Genomic DNA, 9097 nt, shown 5'->3' on the forward strand with positions numbered 1-9097 from the left:
TGCATATACATTACTGCGCTTTCAAATGATTCATAAATAAATTTAGCGAAGAAATTATGTCATAAGAGTAGGTGTGCATGGTTCCTTAACTCATTAATAGTAATGTATTTAAACACAACGCGCGACTCCAATGGTCAGAGACAAAAGGGCCATTGTTGTTGGTCGTGTCCGACGACACCGTTGCTATGGAGACATGTTTACATTGATTCAATCGCTTCGAAAATGGGTGCATGTTTGTGTAAGTAGTTCTCCTATCCTTTTTAATAATATTTCATAATGTACGCCATAGATAAGTCTTATTTTTATTAATTGATATTAGCACTTACAAATAATTGTGTGGTATCAGTAGGAAATAGCTAAGGGGACTTTAATGCTTTCCAATGTGCATGCAAACGGTCAATTTAAAAAATGGCCATTAAATGCGTACAATGGCTAACATTTTCCTTTTGATGCTCTAAAAGATGAGTGCAAATCGTTAAAAAGTATAAAATAACCCTTTAACCGTAGAGATGCTCAAGAAAGACTTTTTACTGCCATTGGAGAGCGTCGGAAATGAATTAAAACCCGTGAAGTAATATAAATTGTATTTGGTCCAGCGTATTTTAGCGTATTTCGGCATACCATTGATGGAATTCTACTTCATCTTATTTGCAGGCTACTGCAAATCGAGGAAAGAGGTGGAGGAGGCGGAGAGCGTTGATGATGCATTTGACAGAGGTGGTGAAGTTTTGCAAGAAGGAGAACACCCCGTCGTGGAGGAAAGTGCTGGCGTTATAGTAGAAGGTAGCATTGGTGACGGGGATTGGGGTTTCACGTGGGATGGCACTCTGGGTATTGTGCCATACACAGGCTTGGAACCAGAGGATGAATCGATAGAAGAAATAAGTCACAAAGTCATCAGCTCAAATACCACCATTTCCGGGAGCGGGGACGGCGTGGGGGACCTAGATATTTTCTTCAGAGAATTTTGGGAGGGAGTGTACGGCAGAACGAGACAACGAGGAAGGCCCCCACAAAGGAGGCGTAACACGTTTTGATGAAGGTCAGCCCTCTCAACTAATATCTGTCCTTTCCTAAATGTACATGTCACTTCAATGAGAATCTAGACTCATAAATTAACCAATTTCAAAACTGAGAAAATCGCGGATCGTTTTATGATAGTCCTTTGAGCCACCATCGAGCCATCATTGAATCTCATCATAGATCTCCTAGATCAATCATCAGATTGAGACAAAAAGCAGCGTACCGAGGTTTACGGAAATGGTCATTATTTTCTCTTATCAGTAGAAACCTCTAACCTTCTTTGCATTAATCTATCCTTTCCATTTCCAAAACTTATTTATTTGTTGTTTTGCATCGTAGAATCTAATATTTTCTGGTATCGAAGTTATGGTTTCATCATACTTTCATCCACGCATTCTTGTCAATGCGCTCATATGTATAAATAAATTCATTTTAGGATGATAATTCAAGCACATGATTGGAAAATGTCATTACTAGGGAGCTGAACTCTTTGAAAATTGCGATTTTATTTATTTTTAGACATTATTGAGGCGAGGTTGAGAGTTTATAGTCCCTTCATTCAACTAATCCCTATGAATTACATTCAATTCAATTTGAAACAGGAAGTCCTAGGTGAAAGAAAACCCGCCTTGGCCGGAATCAAACCCACGACCTCTGAATCGTTAGGCGAGGACTTTTCACCCCCACCACCGAAGCATGGAGACTATTGCTTGGTTTTATAATTACTTTATAAAGTATGGAAGAGTCTAGTCGTTGATTGAAGCATTCAAATTAATCATTGCAAACCAGTTGAACTCGACTTAAGACCTGTGAAGGTCAAAATATACCATGGAATTAAATGGCGATAAAAATACTTCATCAGATGTACACCCCCCTCCTCGCGGCTAGCTGCTGTTGAAGCAATGCTAACCAGTTTTTCAATTTTTAAAACATAAAACTTATGAATAAGCCTCTCACATTAACATGTTAAACTAGTCCTCTGAAGTATGAATTGTTTCTTTTTGCCAAAGTACTCGAAAAGTTCAAAACATAAAGTCCACCTGTGCTTAAAAGGCATCGAAATGTAACAAAAATATTCACTAGTAACCTATAGCAATAGGTCTTATTGCAGTGCTCGAACTGATGCTGTGTTTATGGTTATGAGAGAGACGAATGATATTATTGTACAATTGTTTATGCAAGGTTCATTTAAAGACTACCTTAACCGTTAATGTATTAATCATATATCACAAATACATATAACACTTGAACAGCCCAATATAACACACATGGTTTGTGATTGAAGGAGCCCTGAGAGAAGGCCGGAAACTAAAGCTTTCTAAAATTGCATGTGCATGTGAATGTATACATTTTTATATGATTCATGCGACGTATATTTCTTGGCATCTGCTGACAATATCTAAGCACAGCTAATAATAGAAAACGTCCTTTATAGCTCCTTTGAAGAAATGCCGCCAATGATACAACAGGCATCTGCAAACAGAACAGCTATAAATTAAGATGCGAACCATATAACCAAGAAGAGAAAGAAGTATACGTTAGTTTACCCAAATAAAAAATAAGTCATTAGCTCAATCATGAAATTTTTCGCCATGGTATATCTCCAAAACGATCTCCGAAAGCCCATGCTCCACAACGCTCATCATCATCCGCTTCCAGAGGAGCGGCTTTGGAACGGAGGGAAGCTCTGGAATGCAACGCCTCCTCCGGCGCGACGAACACCGTCGATGTAAGCGCCGCAACACCGCAGTGTCCGAAAAATGGAGCAACCCTGACCGATGTGGAGCCTTCATCACCGCTTAGTTTAGGGGTAAAAGAGATGGAGGGAGGATGCCAGGATAACCCGTGGTACAAGCATGGGGAATGGTGAAGGCTTAAGGGTTCAAGGAATATCCGTACGGAGCGGGCAAGCCTCCTACCCGTTAAAACACACCACGACGGGGAATTTTGGCGTTCCCTTTTAATGTAAGCCAGGGAATGCTTACTCGATCGGCCAACAAAGACCTTCGGCGGATTCTTCAGGTCCGGCCTTTTAAGACGATGTTTACGGCCTGGAAGGGGAGGCGAAATCGGGCGGCATACAGCAACGATCACCACCTCTAACCAGAAGATTCCTCCTCCTCGGATGGGAGGGAGAGGAAAATTGGCCTCAAATATTCTTCGCCTTGGAAACTTGAGAATCCGCGGTCATTCAACGATACCCAGGGACATTCATGTACAAGACTGTGTATAGTCGACATCCATGTACTGAGCAGGAGAGCCAGGAAGTCGAGGCTGCGTGAATGGCAGAGAGCTGGTATTACCCGTGGAGATACTGTGGAGACATGGCAGCGAAGGAGCAAAGTGACTAAACATCATTCACATTTGGAGAGCATTGACGTTATGTTTGGAAATATGGTTCCTTTCTCGATGGATTAAAATTGTTCCTGAAGTTCCTGAAAGTGTGAATTTCCTGAATCGAGACCCAGAGTAATAGAAAGCGAGGAGAGTCCTCGAAGAAAAATGGGCATTGTAAAAGGGATCTTCGAGAACATTTTAAACCTGAGCTTGTTAGTTAATTTCATTTAAACTATGAGAATCATCTGTTTGCAGTTGTCTTGTTGGTAACTTGATGCTTTTTTCCAACTTGCACTTGAATTACTATATTATCAATTTTAATGCTTAAAAAGTAAAATTTATAATAATTTGTGGCAATGATTTTAATGATAAAAGCACGATTGGTTAAAATATACCGTAAAAAATGCATAATTTACTTACTTTTTTGCCATTTCTCTTTGAATGTATAATTTTTAATTGTATTAGTTTTAGAATGTTAATTCGAATAAATTGATAAAATGCACTCACTTTTTGAAGTCTATTTAATTTTAATACAGCTCTGAAAAAATTTAGATCGACACATGTTTCTAAACTGAGTTTCTTAAGTAATACATAAGGTACATTTCGATGGACAAGGGTGATATTTAATACCTCCACCAGTTTTTTCACTGTTTCTGTTGAAATTCAAGACACCTGAATGGAATTTAACGTTGCTGCGATATACTTAAATATTCATAACTATTTATACAAGAATCACGTAATCTTTCTAGCGAGATATTTCTGAAAAAAAGAGCCGTCAGTTCTGGGATATATCAATCAGTATTTATTTTGGACGACAGATGTAGGATTTTCATTCAGTAAAGCGCCAACACGCTGGATGCAAATAATTTTCGTAGCCTTTTATCTCACGTGTGGGATTGAATAATTCTCATGAGCACCAATGTCTGCAGAGATTAATTAGGTCAGAACATCGAAGGCCAAGAGGGGAAAAAAATAATGACGACTATAAAACCGAACTGGTGGATGCAATTGAATCCGAGTCATTGGTTACGGGTAAGAAATATTTCTCATCACTGCACAAATTGATCCTGTGCATCAATTGATATCTTTTTTAAATTAATTCACAATGCCAAACCAGAGAGAAATAAACAATTTATTGGGAACTCATTGATTATAAAGTGTAATATAAAAGGCATCAACCAAAACATCTTAAACCAGAGCAATTAATGAGAGAATCCGGTCAATTCTCATATGTTCCTAAATTTGGTCTCTCCATCGCTAAAACTCTAAATATATCTATTAATGATGTCAAAAAGGTCTAAAAAAAGGAAAACTATGGTGAAGAAGATGAAAATAAAAGTAGAGGTCTCGGGTTTTACTTGATAGAATCCCTTTATGATAAGGGTAAAATTACGATGAATGTGAATTAATCTGGTAAATGTACAAGTTATTCTTCATCTACGTAGCGTGAATATAGGCCCTCTATGACGACCAAAACAAAAATAGAAAGACAAGGTGTAAGGAGAACGGCTTTCGACTTTTTTTGCTGGATACTCGTGAAGATGACCTAGTTTCGCAAAGTTCTTTCTAGAAAGAGAGGTTTGGCATATGGTGAGAATGACCGTTCTCAAGTAATGGGACTGATAACAGGTACACTTAACCATATAGCAATATTTAAATACATATCATGCCTTTATCCAGTCACAGCGCTGCCTATTTACTTGCTAAAATTAAATTGTCTGCAGCGTCTGATCTGGTAAAATTGACAAAACTCTTTGAAATAATGTCTCAATGGAATGGCAACCCAATATGTTATGGATAGTGGTCATTTCTAATATCGATAGTACTGAAAAATTTGAGCTCGTATTTAAAGGCCGATAAGATAATTGTAATTAAAGAGCAAAACCAGAAAATATTGGAAAGGCATTTTTTTGTTAAATTGAGAAATCAAGGTTCAAGCCGTACGAGGAACATACCTAACATACTTAATAGCTTGGTATTGTAATGAAACTGATGCCAAGCTGATGGGTTTGAGAATAAAAATCGGGAAATAAATGCCAATATACTTGAATGACGTGGTCACCTCTTGTAAATATTTACGTATACAGTAGCTGAGAATCCACATTCTCAGGACTGGCAACCTGTAGTCAAAGCGAATTCCAAAGGAAGCATCCAAAATTAAGTATATTTAAGGTTCAACAGCAAAGTCGACAAATATATTATTTATCTAATACATTATTGTAATGACACTTTAGCCGTCATAGTTCCGGCTGAATATTACCCCATGTTATGTGGATGAGAAAAAGCGCACGAGGTTATCCCATTATACGTAGGCATCAGTGTTTGGATATCGTATATCAAGTAATAAAGCACCACAACAAAAAATCTAAAGGTATGTAAAACAAGGCAGGTCTACATTTACTTCAGACACTCATTACCCGTTAGTGCTTAACACATTCTGGACAGACAATTCACAAATGTATTAGACTAAATATACTCTCTCATTCGCGTACAACCCACCAGGCATAAGGGTACACGGCGGGGGGCGTTAGGATGCCAGACATAGAGACTGTTTTGTGGGAATTTGACCTTTTATAAACCCTAATTTCGACAGCGTGTACCTATTATTTTCTTTGTTGTACCCCCTATTCTTACTGTCACGAATAGTGCGCGGGAGAAACGAATGCTCAAACTTTATTTAAGTGTAACAGTTATCTCCACTTCAGTCTTACGATCGTGAGAATTGCAGTGATTGGAATGAATGCATCGAATTGAGTATTCATTACGTGAAATATAGTGAAATATAGTTTTCAGAAATGCCTCCAACATTGGGCCCAATGTTTTATAATCGTCGTCATTAATAGCTATCATATGGAGCACAACCTTGACGTGGTGGAAGGGAGGGCTTGCGCGTTGAAAAGACCCCTAGAGCCATACTGGCAGGAGTTTAAATAATTGCTCCTAGTAGGGTCACCCATGCCAGATAGGTCTAACAGTATTAGACAAACGAGAGGTAATCCACGCAGCGTCTGTTTCTTATCGAGGCGGCTGAAAAGGCGTCTGACCCCAGCGGGTCGGTCATTCAGTAATGGTGTCACGTTAAAAACACTATTGGGGAATACAAAAGAAAACTACCTTAACATAGAGAAAATGAATCCTGGAAACTACAGGACACAGCGAAATCGAGCGCGTGTAAGGTCCGGCAGTGAGTGAGGCAAGGCTTCGTCGTTATCTCACCAAACAATCGCAAAGAAAAACCGACTGCAGCAGAAGAAAATACACAGAAAAAGACTGAATTAGCTCAAATAGGCAATTGGAATGTAAGAACAACATTGAGAACAGGAAAGTTAGAGAGAATTTAGCGAGACATTGAAAAAGGAAATAGAGATATTGTCAATGCGTCGCATACGTAGATAGGTACTTGATGAAAGGATGACGCGGATAGCTAGAGTGATATTTACTGAGTAATATACAATAGAGGGGACGAGAGCTAACCAGGACTTGCCAAAGTATTGAATAAAGAGGTAGGAAGAAGCGCAGTCAACATAGAACGAGCAACAGATATAATATTACTAGTAGAGATAAAACGGGAACCGAAAAACTTGGTTATTATTAAGGTGTACATGCCCCCGAGCAACCATACGGAGGAAGAGGTCGATAGGATATACGATCAGTTAGAGGACATAATCCCCTGTTTTTCTAACGTGAAATATTTAGCAGTGATGGGGGATTTGAATGCGACGGTAGGTAAAGGAAGAGATGGTGGTGACGTGGGGGACTACGGTTTAGGCACGAGGAATGACTGCGGGGAGAAATCAATTGAGTTGTGAAGAAGAAAACAGAGGTTAGTAATCACCAACACTTGGCTTAGACACCACATAAGACGCAGATATACATAAAAATTGCCAGGTGACTCAGAAAGGTATCAGCTGGATTATATTATGATAAGACACAGATTTGAAAACAGCGTAATCAAATCGCACAGTTTTCCGGGAAGGGACGTGGACTCGGACCATAATGTAGTAATTATGAAATGTAGCGTCCGATTGAAAAATGTAAAAGAGGGAAGACGGTTTAGAAAATGAAACATAGAAGCCTTAAATGGATTGGCAAGGAAGTAGTATCAGTAGGGTGTGGAGAAATTCATGAGTGAGGACAAAAAGCTTGATCCTGGGAACATCTCAAAACTGGAAACAACAGAAAAGAATCATCGAAGGTGGCAAAAGAAACTATAGGATTAGTAAACAGAAGAAGGGCAAAAAAGCATGGATTGCGGACAAGATGTATAGTAAAAGGAACGTGAGAATCAAATTGAAGAAATAAATACGGAGTTCGGTAGAAGGATGTACAAAGAGTTAAATAATAATAAATTGAGATGGGTTTAACAAATGGAGCAAAGAAGAAATTTGGAAGATGTAGTGCGATGATATAAAATTTTCAAAAGAAGGCAGAATTAGGTGCGCTAAATAAGAAGTTTAGAAACTATCAGGGAATGAGGCGGAAATGTCTTTGTTATCATCTGAAGATGTCAGGAAAAATATTAGTTTAAGTTTATTAGTAGATGGGATCAAGAGAGATAAAAGGAATATACAGGACTGTATCGTAAATGACTTTGGCCAGCAAGGGTAAAAATGGAAAAAGGATGGGACATAGGTGAAGATAGATTAGATCCAGTGTTACTTTTGGGTATGATAAAAAGGCATTAAGGGAACTGGAATCAAATGTGTCGTGGGAGGAGACAACATTCTAAAAGGAATATTTTAAGATTGAGGAGAAGGTGGGAAAAAGAGTTTTTGTGAAATAATTTGTAGAGTTTATGAGAGAGTATTTCGCCGAGAAACCATTGAAAGATCATTGATGGTTCCCTTTACGAAATATTGAAAGGCAGAAGTATGTGAGGACTAAATAACAGTAAATTTGAAATAGTCCACAACTAAAAAGGTTTCCTATTTCATTAACAATAGGATATTTGTATGCATATACATTACTGCGCTTTCAAATGATTCATAAATAAATTTAGCGAAGAAATTATGTCATAAGAGTAGGTGTGCATGGTTCCTTAACTCATTAATAGTAATGTATTTAAACACAACGCGCGACTCCAATGGTCAGAGACAAAAGGGCCATTGTTGTTGGTCGTGTCCGACGACACCGTTGCTATGGAGACATGTTTACATTGATTCAATCGCTTCGAAAATGGGTGCATGTTTGTGTAAGTAGTTCTCCTATCCTTTTTAATAATATTTCATAATGTACGCCATAGATAAGTCTTATTTTTATTAATTGATATTAGCACTTACAAATAATTGTGTGGTATCAGTAGGAAATAGCTAAGGGGACTTTAATGCTTTCCAATGTGCATGCAAACGGTCAATTTAAAAAATGGCCATTAAATGCGTACAATGGCTAACATTTTCCTTTTGATGCTCTAAAAGATGAGTGCAAATCGTTAAAAAGTATAAAATAACCCTTTAACCGTAGAGATGCTCAAGAAAGACTTTTTACTGCCATTGGAGAGCGTCGGAAATGAATTAAAACCCGTGAAGTAATATAAATTGTATTTGGTCCAGCGTATTTTAGCGTATTTCGGCATACCATTGATGGAATTCTACTTCATCTTATTTGCAGGCTACTGCAAATCGAGGAAAGAGGTGGAGGAGGCGGAGAGCGTTGATGATGCATTTGACAGAGGTGGTGAAGTTTTGCAAGAAGGAGAACACCCCGTCGTGGAGGAAAGTGCTGGCGTTATAGTAGAAGG

This window comes from Hetaerina americana, unplaced genomic scaffold (genome assembly GCF_022747635.1).
Source record: "Hetaerina americana unplaced genomic scaffold, ioHetAmer1.1.p SCAF_8, whole genome shotgun sequence".
NCBI classification, from domain to species: Eukaryota; Metazoa; Arthropoda; class Insecta; order Odonata; family Calopterygidae; genus Hetaerina; species Hetaerina americana.